The sequence below is a fragment of the Solanum verrucosum genome, unplaced genomic scaffold, assembly GCF_900185275.1.
Source record: "Solanum verrucosum unplaced genomic scaffold, falcon-dt-bn FXZP01000049.1, whole genome shotgun sequence".
NCBI lineage: Eukaryota > Viridiplantae > Streptophyta > Magnoliopsida > Solanales > Solanaceae > Solanum > Solanum verrucosum.
In genome coordinates, this window is record NW_026020221.1 from 6,483,738 (window position 1) to 6,500,362 (window position 16,625).

The 16,625-nt window shown below is 34.0% G+C and overlaps 1 pseudogene; it reads left to right on the forward strand.

Annotated features, from left to right (window-relative positions):
• Positions 1 to 350: 350 nt before the first annotated feature.
• LOC125831444 (F-box protein At5g07610-like) lies at positions 351 to 9,937 on the forward strand (annotated as a pseudogene).
• The last annotated feature ends 6,688 nt before the right edge of the window (positions 9,938 to 16,625 follow it).

The following is a 16,625-nucleotide window of genomic DNA, read 5'->3' on the forward strand; positions in this document are numbered from 1 at the left end:
ACACTTTGCCATTTAATTCTTGAATAATTGGTTTATAATACATCTTTTGTTCATCAATTCAAGATTCTGGATTTCAACTTCTCTAATTGTAAGTTAATAATTTATTTTAACAACCTTAACATGATTTGTGAACACTCAAGCATGAGTAGTTAAATCCTATAACTAAGGTTGTGGGAACCATGAGGAATTTACAATGTAGACCTAATAATTAGTAATTTTTGAATAAGTGTTTATGCATGTATTGTTAATCTCTTCGCTTTAATTGATTTTTAATAAGGGCCCACATTAGAACCTGTCTTATTCCTACTTGCCCGATCAAGGAAGTAACGAATGGGAAAAGAGATTAAACAATGGAGATTCGGTAACTACAACCGACATCTAATAGCTTGAACCACCTCTGCCATAGCTAATCTGGGGTCAAGGGTAAGGTTTAGTAAAGCACACACCCATAGACCGACAAAGCTGCCTGGTGAAATTTCCTATTTGGTCGACCAGCCACTTTGGAGATACCTAACTTACCGACTTTGCATGTTAAACACTAGACAATGTTACTATTATAGGGTTTACGGCCTTAAGGACTTGTGGGAACACGTATACCCTAGTTTTATATTCTTTTGATAACACAAAACATTCAATTTTGTTTACTTATCAATTAAAATTTTATTTTACAAGACTCCCCGCCTTTAAGGAAATAACTAAATTAAAAGTATAATTAACAATAAATTAGCCTAAGTTTAGACCCTATCCTCGTGGGATCGACCCTAACTCTGTTAGGTTCTTTATTTGAATAACGACCACTTATACTTCTTTAGGGAGGTGTAATTTGGGCGTATCACACGCCAAACGTTCTTGTCGTGTTATCAAGGACCCCATACTCACAAGAAAACTCAACCTATAATTCCCCCCAAGGAATTTCATGCCTTGAGATTTTGTTTGCTAAGCCACGCGCCCACGCCAAACATCCTTGTCGTGTTCTCGAGGACCCCACACTCACGAGAAAACTCATCCTATATTTTTCCCCACAAAATTTCACGCCTTGAGTGTTTTTTTTGTTTGGTGAGCTACGCCAAAAATCCTCATCGTGTTCTTGAGGACCCTACACTCGTGAGAAAACTCATCCTATAATTTCCCCCACAAAATTTCACGCTTGAGTTTTTGTTTTGTTTGGTGAGTCATGCCAAATATCTTCTTTACCCACAGATATACTTATTGTGTGCTGGATTGGGGCTCTGTCTGGCTCACATGTATTTAGCTCAACCCAACTCGCATGTTTTTAGCTCAGCTCGGTTGGCTCACTTTGGTCATGTAATGATTACTTTAAACTAAAATTCATCAATTAATCTTAATTATGCTAGTAAAATGTCAATTCAATAATTATTAGTTATTACAATTATTTACAATTATGTACTTTTTTAGTTAATCCTATTGCAATTAATTTCTTTTATAGACATCGTTACTTAAGAAACTTTATGGGTGTTGGAAAATGTAATAAATATTTAAAATTAAAAATTTTAAAAATAAAAAATCAAAGAAATTTAACCCTATGCAATTTTTTTTGAATTTATTGTTGCTTTATTATTATTTTTTAGCTTTTTAACGTCTTTTGATTTGATTTCTAGTTTAAACTACATATTTTGTATAGGGGAAGCTACACAAAACAGATCCAATTGTGGAACTGTTTAGCAAAATTTGACTCATCCCAAACTATTTACCTTAATGGACCATGTGTCACGCCCCGAGCCTACACCCTGGGCGGGACCGGCACTCGAAGACCATTGCTGGCCCCAAGCGAACCCTTGGCCTGGCTTTCTTAACTCAGCGGAAACCTAACTCAACAGAATAACTCAATGCCATGGAAGGTCATAAGACAACTTAAATGATACAATTCTGGCCAAAAAGGCAACTCGAGTCTCAAAATAGAATATTTACATATATACATAGATAAGAGACTCAAAACTAACTGACTGACTGTTTATGAAGCCTCTAAAATACTGAGATGGATGTTGGGACAGACCCCGCAACATCCTAATAAAACAAAACTTAAGAACACAAATAACCGAGTCCTCTGGAAAGCAAGGAGGCTCACCACTGACTCTGGAGTGCTCAGCTGGATCAACGGCGTACTGAATGCTGATCCTGGGTACTTGTGTCTGCATCATAAGACGATGCAGGCCAACTGGCATCAGTACATGAAATGTACGAGTATGCGAGCTGAACCGCTAAACCACAACTTAAGCTTGAAAGGAATACAAAGAGAACTTACCTTGGCTCTGTTCAACTCATGAATAACTGAACTCAATATAAAGCATTAAGACACATGAAATATATATATAAAGCTTTGTAAAACTATTTAAAACATGACGTAAAAATCATATTTATAATATCATGAAAATACCATGCTTCCTCTCAAAGTCTATTTGTGCAATGCATGAATGAAGTCCCATACCCCATCCATACTAAGCAGAACTTATCGAGGAACCAAGCTCTTTCTACTGTTGTGGGAGTTTCTCTAACCGATAACCACCACTATGAAACTAAGTGGTGATACAACGTTTTACCTCACGTTACCCAAGGACCATCCTATACCTTGCCGTGATATAGGACCTTACTTTTGCTTAGTTGATCCGCTAGCTTAACTTTCGTGGTCTTCTAAAAAGTATGACCCGAGAAATCCCATGTTGGCTACATGGTTCTATGGGGGCTGTGAGTTCTTTGAACGCTCCCCCAATTCGGTGCTCAAGACTACTCCCAAAAATACTTTAGCTCATAAGTGTTTTAAACACATCTTTCTTTAGTTGAGATAATTACTTAAAACTAGCCAAAAAGGCTCTTGAAAACTCTTTCTAAAAAGAACAAATCAAAACCATATTTTTAATATGATCATTAATGACTCGGGATATTCATACTGCTTAAACATTGATGGTATATCTAGAGACCATATTGTTTAAACATTGATGACATACTCGATTTGTCATACTAATCATGTTTTAGAAACTCTTTTGCAAAACTCATCTTTTCTTTTTAAAAGAGATAGTGCTCAAACTTCTCAAAACTCTTTTGGAAATCTCAGTTTCCTCTCAACTTGAATGTGCAAACACTTATAAACTTCTTTGGGAAATACTTAGTTCCCTAATTACTTTTGAGAAATGAACTCAACTCTTGACTCTTGACTCAACTCGAAACTCTTGACTTAACTGAAAACTCTTGACTTAACTTGAAACTCAATACTCTTTACTCGACTTGAAACTCTATACTTAACTTGGAACTTGAGCCTTAAAATGAAGTTAAAACGTTCGACAACGACTCTTGGAAAGCTTTAAAGACTTGCTTTGACTTGCTTAACTTCTAAGCTTGGCTCTAACTTCACTTGACTTTGATCCTAACTCACCTTGAATTGGATTATGGATTCAAGGGTAATGATCTCATGTTTACGACACTTCTCATTCTCTTACTCACTTGCTTGAGTCTTCAAACAAGTTACTAGAAATTGTAGACGACTCCTCAAAAAGACTCACAGGGATTTCCTTAGAATATTCGAAAGAATTCTCAAAACATAACTCTCAACTCTACTTTGAATTTGAATTATGAATTCAAGATTATGATCAAGTTAGGGATGACTTTTAGGTGTTTAGAAGTAGCTTAGAGTAGCTAGAATCGAAAGGGAGTGAATGCGCACTTTGAATGAACTCAAACGGGGCAACCGACAACAACTAGATGGGGCAAGTGACCCTGGCGCCATGGGTGGCGCGGGGCGCCAGCCCCTAAACTTCAGAGATGAGTTTGGGGCGATCTGGCAGGCGCGTCGCGCCAGGCCCCCAACCCAGAAATTTCAGCAAGCTCATTTTCTCGTTTTCTCACCTTATTTCACCTAAAATCGAATGGTTTCTTCCCCAAATCACTTAGAATCATTAAAACCCTCAACATACCATAGATTCAACTCAAAAACACCACCGGAAACATACACCAAACCAACAAGAAACTTCAACAACACAACCACAAACTTCAACCAACACAACCACAAACTTCAACAAATACAACCAACAACTTCAACAAACACAATCAATCTTTTCTCGAAAATAAAACGAGTTTGGCGTGTGGGGGAAAGAATCACCCAACACTAAAAGCTCACATACCTTAATAGGGATCACCCCCGACGATTTCCACGACGATCTTGCTTGATCTCCTCTTTCTTCTCTTCTTCTCCTCTTCTTCTCTTCTTCTTCTCTCAAGCCCTAGCTCTTACTCTTTTAAAATGAGATAAAAATGATCCACAAATCAGCCTAACACACTAATATAACCAAAGGAATTGGTTAGTGAAAAGACCAAAATGCCCTTAAAATTTCCGGGCGGATTCCCTTGCCAACTTCCCAACTTCCAAAGGGCATAACTCACTCATACAAACTCGGAATCGAGCAAACTTAGTGGCGTTGGAAAGATCATTCCACAAGCTTCACAACCATAACTGGAACTACTCCTAAATCATCCTGAGCTAGGAGTTACAACTGCTCAAAGTTGGCCAAAAATTCACTGATTTCCATACTTAGCCAAATTTCCAAAACTTTAAAATTCTTTCCAAAAATGAAAATTTCCAATTCTAAGCCTCTTCAATTATTTCACATTGCCGGATGTTACACCATGACCCAAACTATTTACCCACTTACTCCACTTTCTTCTTTCTTATTTTGCACATGATGTCAACATCACTACTATGAACTAATCTTCTGCGATACTCTGTCAGTATATTGATACCATATCGATATCATATAGGACTAACCTTAATCCTATGTGATACTCTATCGGTATATTGATATCCTATTGGCATCATATATGATTGGACTCTTTTTTTAAGAAATAAATAAGAAACAATTAAGAGAAATTACAGAATTTTCCAAAGCAAAAAGAGGAATGAGGAGGTTATGATCAAGCTTATTATACGAGAAATACATGGTAGAGGATCCCAGCAGAGGAAGTTGAGTAGTAGATTACTAGAGTTAAATGTATATCCATAGAACTGTTAGGAAAGGATATGAAGGTTACTAAAGTGAGTAAGTAAGCTTGGGGATATTTGTCCAAGACTGCTTTCTTTTTATTTTGTAATGTTTCACTTTGGTTAATAAAAATTTTATTTACCAAAATAAAAAAAAAAACAATTAAGAGAAAAATATTAAAGTCACAATCTTATTTATTAAGCTCTAAATTAGTATGTAGAAAATATATTTTTTGTGATACTCCGTCGGTATACTGATACCATATCGGTATCATATATTATTGAACTTAATCATATGTGATACTCCATCGATATATTGATACCCTATCGGTATTATATAAGATTGAACTCCCTTTTTAAGAAATAAATAAGAAAAAATTAAGAGAAAATTATTTAAGTCACAAATCTTATTTATTTAAACTCTAAATTGGTAGAATATATATATATAATATCTCTTTTTACAAATTAAAAAAAAATGTATCTAAATTAGGACTATTTTTGAAATTGTTTTAAATTATAATATTGAAGAATTGAAACATACCTCAATGATATCATGACAGTATGTAGATATTTAGTAATGGTATTATCAGTGCCTATAACTACTTGAATGAACGTTTACTCATTTCCTCCTAATTTATATGAAGAGTGATGAGAGTGTCGAAATGAAAGAAGAATTATTTGTAGAAAATATCAATTTATTTATGGAATTTATATCAAATTAGGAGGAGATTATGGAGATCATATTTCATATTAAAAGGAAAGAATTTCCCCGATAGGGGAAAAGGAAGAACACTGAGGACACAACAGAAAAGAAAATGAAAGATAAAAGAAAAACAAAGTGGACAGAATAGCATGGCGTTTATTAACCGAAATTAGTGGTGATATTATTAATTTCTTTGTTAGGCTAATTCCTTTAGTCCTTTATTTTTCGATTTTATTGTCCTTCTGTATTTTTAATTAAAGTTATTGTTCTCAATTATAAGATGTGATGATAAAATTATGCTAAAAGAGTATATGAGATCATTCTTACGTTAGCATGGGTTTTTTTGGTCTAAATTTTAAACCTTTATTTTTAAAACCTCACAGGCCAGTATTACTATTTACTATCTATTTTTCTTATAATTTTGAATTTTTTTTTGTCTCATTTTCTGTTTAATAACCTTTTATAAATTTATTCACTTTCCTTATTATTAATATTTACTACATTTCACTTTTCCTTCTTAAAGGAAATATGTAACGGCTACATATATAATGGTGTAATTAGTGGGTATTATCACACATTTTTCTAATTAAACCATTACTACACCCACGGACTATCGGTTTTCCCTTGATGTTTAATCACCAATAATTAATTGAACAATTCATTTCTCTATTTATTCATACCTTTTTAATACTTATTATCACATATTTTTCTAATTAAACCATTGCTAGGAGACTCTTTTTTTTTTATCAATATCATTGTTATTTAAATTTTTGTAATATTTTATTTTAGTTTTCAAAAGTTAAATTCATTCTATTGAGTACATCTCTCTCTCTAAATCTAAATCTGTATATAATATAAAACAAAAACTACAGTACTAGAGATAGAGACAAAATAAGTACTATACGGATATTTATTTAGATAAAATAATGAAGATCAAGAAGAAAAATAAGAACAGTGAAAGGATAAAATATCAAAAAGAAGATGGAATAAAAGAAAGATTATATGAACAAAATTTTGACCGTTTAATGAAAGTAAGGAAACAATTAAATACTTAAGAACAACATTAGTAATGCTTGTATTAGTTATGATGAGATTTTTTTTATGCAATGTTTTGTTTTGTGTACTAAAATTATTGTGTATTACATAATTTTTTTAGAAAATATATTTATTTACAAAAATACCCTTCACAAATATAGTGGAAAGGATGTAAAAAAAGTTTTTGAGGGCAATTGTGTCTTTAATAATGTTAATGCATGCATTAGAATCCATTGCATTACTAATACAAGCATTAGTTATGCATAAGTTAGAAAAGTGTACCAAACAAGGTACTAATAATACATCAAGCTAATGCAAGCATTATTTTTCTCCAATACACTCTACCAAACGACCCCTAATTTATAAAGGAGTGTATTAACCTCATAATATGTAAAATAAATTTATAAATAAATTATACATTTCATTTTACAAGGATTTTTTATGATAAAAATATATGATTCGTTTAAGCTCCAATCTACTAAAATACATAATGTGATTTTCTTATTTGTAAATGTGATATAAATAATTTTGGTTATACAAACACATTATTTAAGGGAAAATCTTTAGAAGAGCAAGGACTCATGAATAATTTAAAATTATAAAAATCATAACATTTGAATAAGAATAATAAATTGAATTGAGACTCTTTAGTAGAATTTTTTAGCACTCAATATTTTAAAGAATATATTTTATAAATTTGATAATTATTTTATAATAGCGAAACGTGATCAAATTCACTAGAGTATATAACAACAACATATTTTGTGTAGCGTCACAAAGTGGGGTCTGAAATATTAGATAGATGTAAAGAATGTAAAATATTCTTTTATTATTTTATTTCCTTAGATACTGTATATTACATGTAAATCTTGCACAAATGAATACACACAAAAATTTCCCAATATTGTTATTGTTATTTCCACATATTTTGAGAATATCATTCCCTTAAAAATAGAAATGATTTTATATTCTATAAAAACTTGTTGGTATATTTGATGACATGATAATAATTGATAGCCAATACAGATTTGTACATTTCTTCTTAATCATCCACACAGATAACAAATTCTATTTTCTACTAGGTAAAATTTACTCAACTGAAATAGGTTGGTTAATTTCATAGATGATCACATTAAACTTTACTCTACACTTGACATAACACGTAAATATATTCTTAATTTGAGTTTACTGACATCTATGTCTTCCAACTTTGAGTATGCGTTAGTAGACATTTAAATTTGTACAAAATTAACAAGTAGACACATATGTCCTACATGACATAATAAATATAGGACATCATATGACACAAATTTGTCATGTAGGACACATATAAGATGAATGTGTCTATTTGTTCAATTTTATTTAAGTTTATGTGTTTACTCGTGCACACCCAAAATTAAAAGGTTCTGTTAAAGTCAAATTAAAGACCACATTTATGCATTATGACCCTATTATTTAGTGTGACATTAAAAAGTAATTTGACAAACTTATCGTTATTAAGATGCAACTCTCTAGTAATTTATTGGTTATATAAAACTTTAATTTATTTAAACAAGGATAAAATCGAAAAAATATCATTAATATCCTTTTGATTAAGTAAAACACCACTTTTTTTGTAACAGTAGGCCTTCTGAATTCTGATCATGATCTGTTCACATCATTGACCTTGTCAACTTAATCAAATAATGAAACTTCCTAAGCAATCTTTACCTATATGTTGACATATTAAATATGCATCCATCATCTGCAATTCTTGCACAACACAAAGAGAACTTACTACTAAAAATGCAAGGCATTAAACTCAAGATCCTAAAATTTTCAGATTTAGTGCAGCCATCATCAGCTCGAATAGTTCTTTCGATTGATGATCTATTGGTGGAAATTCTTTTACGCGTACCTATAAGATCCCTTCTCTGTTTCAAAACCGTATCCAAACGTTGGCTTTCAATCATTACTCATCCACATTTTTCTGTCCTCTGTCAACCCAATCCAAATCGCGCAGTAGGCCTTTTCTTGACCTGTCCTTATTCTCTTCCAGCAAAACCCCAGTTTGATTATGTTCATTTTGATAAGAAAAATCCCCCAAAACCACCATTTAAGAATCTCAAATTCATTAAAGACTCTTCTGGTATTAGTGTTCTGCAATCTTGCAATGGATTAATGCTCTGTTCCAACTCCCCTTTGCGTCTAGCTAAAACAAATTACTATGTTTGCAACCCCACTACGAAACATTACACAGCACTTCCAAAATCAGTTCTTGAAACTGAAAATTCTAAAATTCATGGTATAAGCTTAGCTTTTGATCCTGCCAAGTCTCCTCATTACAAAGTAATATGTGTTCGCGATTCTGTTTCGTCTCCTCAACATTATCAGATTGAAATCTACCCAGCTCAAACAGGTTTGTGAATTTCATAAGTATTCACTAAAATATAAAAATGTTACAAAATTATTTTTGTCACAGTAAAGTAACTAACTAAACTCTTACCTTTTTATCACAGACTAGAATGTAAGATGTGTTTTTACTAATTTAATATTTAATTACGCGAAGCATCACTTAATATGTAAAGTTCAGTGAATATGACAAAAAGTAGTTGTGTTATTTTTTTTTCTTATGGTGGATAAAGTTTAATGACCACGCGTGAAATTAACTCGAAACAGGGCCATGGAGACTATCAGGTGATCCATTCATTGCTGATGTTAATTTCTCCAAAGGGGTTTATTGGAATGGATCAATTTACTGGATTAGTACTAGTGGAAACTTGACTTGTTTATATTACAATCTTGATTTTGAGAGGTTAGGGGTAATGCCTATGCCACATTTTCCAGATGATCAAGGAACAACTATAACATATTTTGGTGAATCTTGTGGCCATTTGCACCTCACAAAAATTTCATTCTACACAATTCGATTTGATGTATACGAGATGAGAAGGGATGATTCTGAATGGTTTGTTAAGTACAAGGTTGATTTTGAACGTCCTGATCATGAGTTGACTTATTGTAGTTTTACGATATTATCTCTGGTTCGAGGTAAATGAGAAGAGGATGCATTTTTGGTTCTGGCAGCTGTTAATGATGATAAGGTAATGAAGTACAATCTTATCAACAAGACCTTTGAGAAATTCTGTGATTATGATGTTGACGATGAACGAGTTTTTAATTGTAGTACAATTGGTGCTTTTGAGTATATTGAGTCTTTGTGTTGTGTTTGAATCATTTGCATTTGTATTTGCATTCCTCTTGTATTAGTAAACTCATAAAATTGTTTGTTTTCATATGTTATATTTGGTTTTTGAGTATATTGAGTCTTCATGTTGCCAATAGTTTCGCGTATGGTTGCTGAACTTTACCCTTGTATCAGTAAAGTTATAAAATTAAATTAAATTTGAGAGAGGAGTTTGATTGTTTACAGATGAAGCCAGACAACATTTAAGTTAACAAGCAACTCGAGCTATGCAATAGGTATAAAACGACTTGTACAATCAAAGTGTTACTCTTAGTCAGAAACCACGTAGCAGCTAAGGAGCCAAACTTAAGGGGGATGGGATATTGTCAAGCCAAAGTTTTCTCTACAGAAATTCCGAAGTATACTACTAGAGAGGTGCATTGTTTGAGAATATGAAGATTTTTCCTTTTGGACACATCAATTTTGAGTTGTGAAAGTGCAGAATACAACACTAGGACTATGACTGCAACACCTTATCAACGAAGAGTGCACAAGTATCCGTTCTGATAAATATCACTTTTTGCAGAAAATAGAATCTTATCAATGAAATAAGCAGAAACGGTGATACATAGCAAACATAACGTTCATCGGGTATCAATTATCATTAACTATAGTCAACAGCAAAGTAAATAATCCTGATCAACTTATCCTCAAGAAGATAAAAAAAGGCAACAACCAACTAATGGAAATTAATTTGAATCAAGATAATTTTCGGTAGAAGAAGAGTGAAAAACAGACTCCAAAACAAAGATTTTATGCCTGAAGTGCTACATTTTGAATGATTACGACTAATATTGAGCGACTGAAGTGATAGACACATTCCCTATATATCTAGTTATTTACTGGCCTATGTTACTCAGTTTAATTTGCTTCCGATCCAGATTGGATTGTCGAACAAATGATAAACTGACGGTAATGGCAACTTCTCACAAGTCCTACCTTTTACCGTTAACTCAGCTTTACAAGGCATGTAAAGAACCAAATATGATAACTGATTATTCCCTTCACTTGTCATAAGAGAAAGCACAGTAAACGCAAACTCAAGAGAATTAAGTCCCGGACAACTACAAATTATTTCTCGAATTGCACATGAAGTTGGTTCACATTGATCAATGCAATACTTCAGGCTCCAAGAAGAGTAGTCATTTTCCAATACAAAGACATTAATATGATGTGTATCACTGACTGAAGGGCCAACCAGATGTAAATTCCCTCGGACGCATCCACAGTAATACTGTTCATCCATTTTAGGCAATTTATAAGAGTGGATATTTTCTCTATCAATATCAAAATAACAAAAGCTATTTACCCCTTTAAACATCCAAAAGATAGCTCCATTGAAGAAAAATCCTTTACTTTGTCCCAAATAGCTCAAAAATTCTTTTGGAAACTGGACTCGTGATCGCCTCCATGAGTTGGTATCTGAAGAGTATATTTCAATAGGGAGACAATGCCAAAAACTATCTTTATGAATCACGAAATGGAACCCAACATTTATAACTCTGTAATGAGCTGATATCGAATGATCAAAAGCCAAACTCATGTTTAGTGACTCCACATTTGATCTTGAAAGAGTATGGAATTCCTTTGTAGTTGGATTACACACAATGTAATCGAAGAACCTCCTATGACAAAGAAGTAAACCACCACAACAATTCAAAATTCAACAATGTCAAAGGGATTGTCTTTGATTATAAAATCAAAGAATCTAATAGAAGTTTTAGATTTTGTTTTATCAGGAATGCAATAACAAGGATAATCGAGAAAAGGCGACTGCAGAATGAGTGCAGTTGGAAAAGATTCAGGCTTCCAGAGGGAATAAAAACAGGGATCGGAGACGAGAGACATCCAACGTTTCGAAACAAGTTTGAACCTGAAAAGAGGCCTTGCAGGAAGGAGTAGTAAAATGTTGGTTAAAAAATCATCACTACCTTCAATTTTTTCAGCACTATAAGACATGTTGATATGTTTGTATGAAGAACATAACTATTCAAACACTTACATATATATAATGAAATGGGAAGGATGAGATCAGTCTCCAACAAGAGACTTTCAATATTCTCATCACAACATTTAACGGATTACAAAAAATGAAGAGTCCATGTTGTGTTTCCAGCAGAACCATTAATGTGCACAAAACACAATTCATTTTTTCATTACTTTTCAAGTTGCAACAAAACAAAGTAGAGCACTTTTTTGAAGCATCTAATACTCTAAAAATACATAGTTGTTATATGAAGATTCCCAAACAACAACCAGGCCAGTGATGGAGCCAAAATTTTCAATAAGGGGTTCATAATGAAGAAGTAAACACACGAACAAGTTGAAGGGGGTTCGACATCTACTATATATACATTAAAAATAACTTTAACCATGTATAAATAGTACTCCCTCCATTTCAAATTAATTGAATTGTTGAGACATTTTCATTTTTCAAATCAACTTAATTGTTCAACTTTCAAGACTACTTTTAGAATGCTCTTCCAATTTATCCTTCATTAGTTAGAATTTGAATTATTTATATAATTAATGTTTAGTTATTTTAATCATAAATTTGACAATAATTAATAAAGGTGAAAATGGAAGGCTATACCTAATAATGTCTTAATCTTCTTTTGTTAAAGGGTGTGAAACACCTTAACAATTCAATTAATTTGAAATGGAGGGAGTAATATTTTCCACTGAACTCCCTAACAATATGTTGGTTCCGCCCCTGACAACAACAACAAACTCAGTGTAATCCTACGGGTGGAATGAAGATTCACAAACATGATTTCAAAATTGTTAATGGCAAAAAAACTCCTCTTTTTCTACAAAATAACGTACCATTTCTTTGTGTTCCTCATAATTCATGAACAAATACAATGAAAAAGGGTAAATATGCTCTATTTGTTAGACGGCGAGGGTGTGTGTGTGTATATATATATATATCATTTATTTAACTATAGGTATATCTGGTCGAAATTGCAAAATTAAGAAGTATATTTACCACTTTTCCCTTTATATATTCATTAATCATTATTCTTTACAAAAGTTGCAGCAAACAGAAAAGAAATATCATTACTCATTCTACTTACAATGAAACAATCAAGAACTTCTTGCAAGGCAAAAAACATGATTTTAGAATTGCTAATGGAAAAAAACTCCTTTTTCTACAACAATAATAAGCAGTGAGAGCCGCAATTTCCTCCATTTCAATTTGTTGCTATACGTTTCTTTTAAGACCGTTTAGAAAAGAGCGTTTTTTCTCCTTTTGACAACTCTTTAATTTCAATTTTTCAGGTGACATATTTAATACACAAGATTAAAGTTCATTTTGATACATTGTACACTTTAGTTTAAGATAACATGATTCAAAATTCTTCTTTACTTTCTTAAATTTCATACCAAATCCAGATAAACAAATTGAAAGAGAGGAAGTACATAAAATTCATGAACCAACATCTTAATAACAACAACAACATACCAGTATAATCGTACAAGTAGAATCTAGGAGGAGGAGTGTACCCAGACCTTACCCTGCGTACCCTTAACATATATACATCGAATTAAAATTATAACCTAGATGAACAAATTAACTTTCTGTCACGCCCCGAGCCTACACCCTGGGCGGGACCGGCACCCGGAGACCCTTTCTGGCCCCAAGCGAACCCTTGGCCTGGCTTTCTTAACTCAGCGGAAACCTCAACAGAATAACTCAATGCAATGCAATATTACAAAACAACTTAACTTATAAAATATGGCCATAAAGGCAACTCGAATCTCAAAATAGAATATTTACATATATACATAGATAAGAGACTCAAAACTAGCTGACTGACTGTCTATCTGTCTATCTATGAAGCCTCTAAATTACTGAGATGGATGTTGGGACAGACCCCGCAACATCCTAATAAGACAACACTAAGAACACGAAGTAATAGAGTCCTCCGGAAAGCAAGGAGGCTCACCACTGACTCTGGAGTGCTCAGTTGGATCAACGACGTGCAGGCTGCTGATCTGGGATACCTGGATCTGCATCATGAAACGATGCAAGCCAACTGGCATCAGTACATGGAATGTACGAGTATGCAAGCTGGAAAGCTAAGCAACAACGGCTAGAAGGAAACCTAGGAGAAACTGAATAGCTTACCTGGCTCAACCTGACTGACTTCTTTCTATATAAGGCAATTTAAAACAAGTGCGATATAAAGAAAGACTGTTTAAAACATGTTATAAACTCTGTGTGTATACAAAGATACAATAAGCCTGAAATGTATATAGAAATACAATGAACTGATGTATATAAAAATACAATAATCTCTGAGTATGAAAATACAATAACTGCTGTGGGAGTTTCTCTAACCGACAACCATCACATAAGAGCTATAGTGATGATACAGCGATCGACCTCACGCTGCCAGAGCATCTTATACCCGGCCAAAAGTATAAGACCTGAACTGCCTAATGGATCCACTAGTCTAATCTGAAAAGGGTTCATCTAAAAAGCATGATCCTTTTCTACCCATGGTGGCTAACATGGTTCTATGGGGGCTGTGGGTTCTTTGAACGCTCCCCCAACTCGGTGCTCGATACTACTCCCAAAAATGTGTACTGGCTCTTATGTTTTTAAAACATAATTATTCCTGCTGATATGAGATAATTACTCAAAAACTAGCCCGAAGGCTCTTTGGAGAACATGGCTCCTTTCTTACTTAAATGTAAAAACATTTAGAACTTCTTTGGGAAGTACATAGTTCCCTAATAACTTTGGAGAAATGGACTCGACTCCTTACTCCTTACTTTACTTGAACTCTTTACTTTGACTTGACTTGAAACTCTTAACTCAACTTGAAACTTGAAACTCTTTACTTAGCTTGAAACTCTATACTTAACTTGGAACTTGAGCCTTAGAATGAAGTTAAAACGTTCAATGAAGACTCTTGAAAAGCTTTAAAGACTTGCTTGGACTTACTTAATTTCTAAGCTTGACTTCACTTGAATCGGAAACTAACTTCACTTGAATTGAATTATGGATTCAAGGACTTGATTGGTGTTTGGAGGGACCTCATGATGTTTAGGAATGATTTAGGAATGATTTGGAACAACCAAACTTAAGAAAATTTTTGAGAATAAATTCTGAAAACAGTGGAGTCCGCGTCCTGTCCGCGACGCGGAGCAGATTTTGTTCACAGAGGGAACAAGTCCGCGACACGGACTTGTTTCATGTAAGAAGCCCGACTTTTCTCCTTCATTTTTCCAACTCTAAACTCTCTAACTTCAAGGGTTCCAGCCCCAATCACTTAGAAACATGAAATCCCTCAACATTCAATAGATTTCAACTCAAAACCCCAACCGGAAACAAGTCCCAAATCATCAAGAATCTCAACATCACAACCAACAACAATACCAACAATAATTTCAACAACTAACAACTTTAACAACTCTAACAACTTCAACCACAACAACTCACAACTTCAACAAACACAATCCATCTTTTCTCGAAAATAAAACGAGTTTGGCATGTGGGGGAAAGGATCACCCAACACTAAAATCTCACATACCTTGGTAGGGATCACCCCCGACGAAAATCCACGATGATCTCCTTGCTTGATCTCCTCTTCTTCTCTTCTTCTCTTCTTCTTCTCTTCTTCTTCTCTTCTTCTTCTCTCAAAACCCTCACTCTCACTTCTTTTAAAATGGTAAAACTGATCAAAATGATCAGCCTAACACATTTATAAAACCAAAATAAAAGGCTAGGGAAAAGACCAAAATGCCCTTAATGATTCCCGGACGGATTTCCTTGTCAACTGCCCAACTTTCAAAGGTCATAACTCGCTCATACGGACTCGGAATTGAGCAAACTCGGTGGCGTTGGAAAGATCGTTCCGAGGGCTATGCAACCATAACTGGAAAAACTTCTAACTCATCATGAGCTAGAAGTTACGACTGATCAAAGTTGGCCAAAAACTCACCTTTTCCATACTTAGCCAAATTTCCAAAACTTTAAAATTCTTTCCAAAAATGAAAATTTCCAATCCTAAGCCTCTTCAAAGCTATTTCAAATTGTCGGATGTTACAATATCTCCCCCTTGGGAACATTCGTCCTCGAATGAGGTTACTCTTACAAAGCTAAGGGTGTAACATCAAACTCAAACACCCAACAAGCAACCATGCAAACAACAACAACAACAACAACGACAACCTGCCCATTATATATTAAAGAGCACTAAGAAGGAAATTAATACCTAATCCGCATTCCCTCCGGATTCAAAAAGATGAGGATATCTCTTCTTCATGTCCTCTTCGGCTTCCCAAGTGGCTTCCTCAACAAGTTGGTTCCTCCAAAGGACCTTGACTGATGCCACATCTTTCGTTCTCAACCTACGAACTTGGCGATCTAAAATCTGAACCGGCACCTCCTCATAAGATAAGTTATCCTTGATCTTAACACTTTCAGTCGATAGGATCAATGAAGGATCACCTATGCACTTTTTCAACATAGAGATGTGAAATACCGGATGGACCGCTGCTAGCTCTTGTGGTAGCTCTAACTCGTAAGCCACACTGCCGACCCTCTGGACTATGCGATAAGGTCCGATATACCGGGGACTAAGTTTCCCCTTCTTACCAAACCTCATAACCCCCTTCATGGGTGAAACCTTCAAATATACCCAATCACCTACTTCAAACTC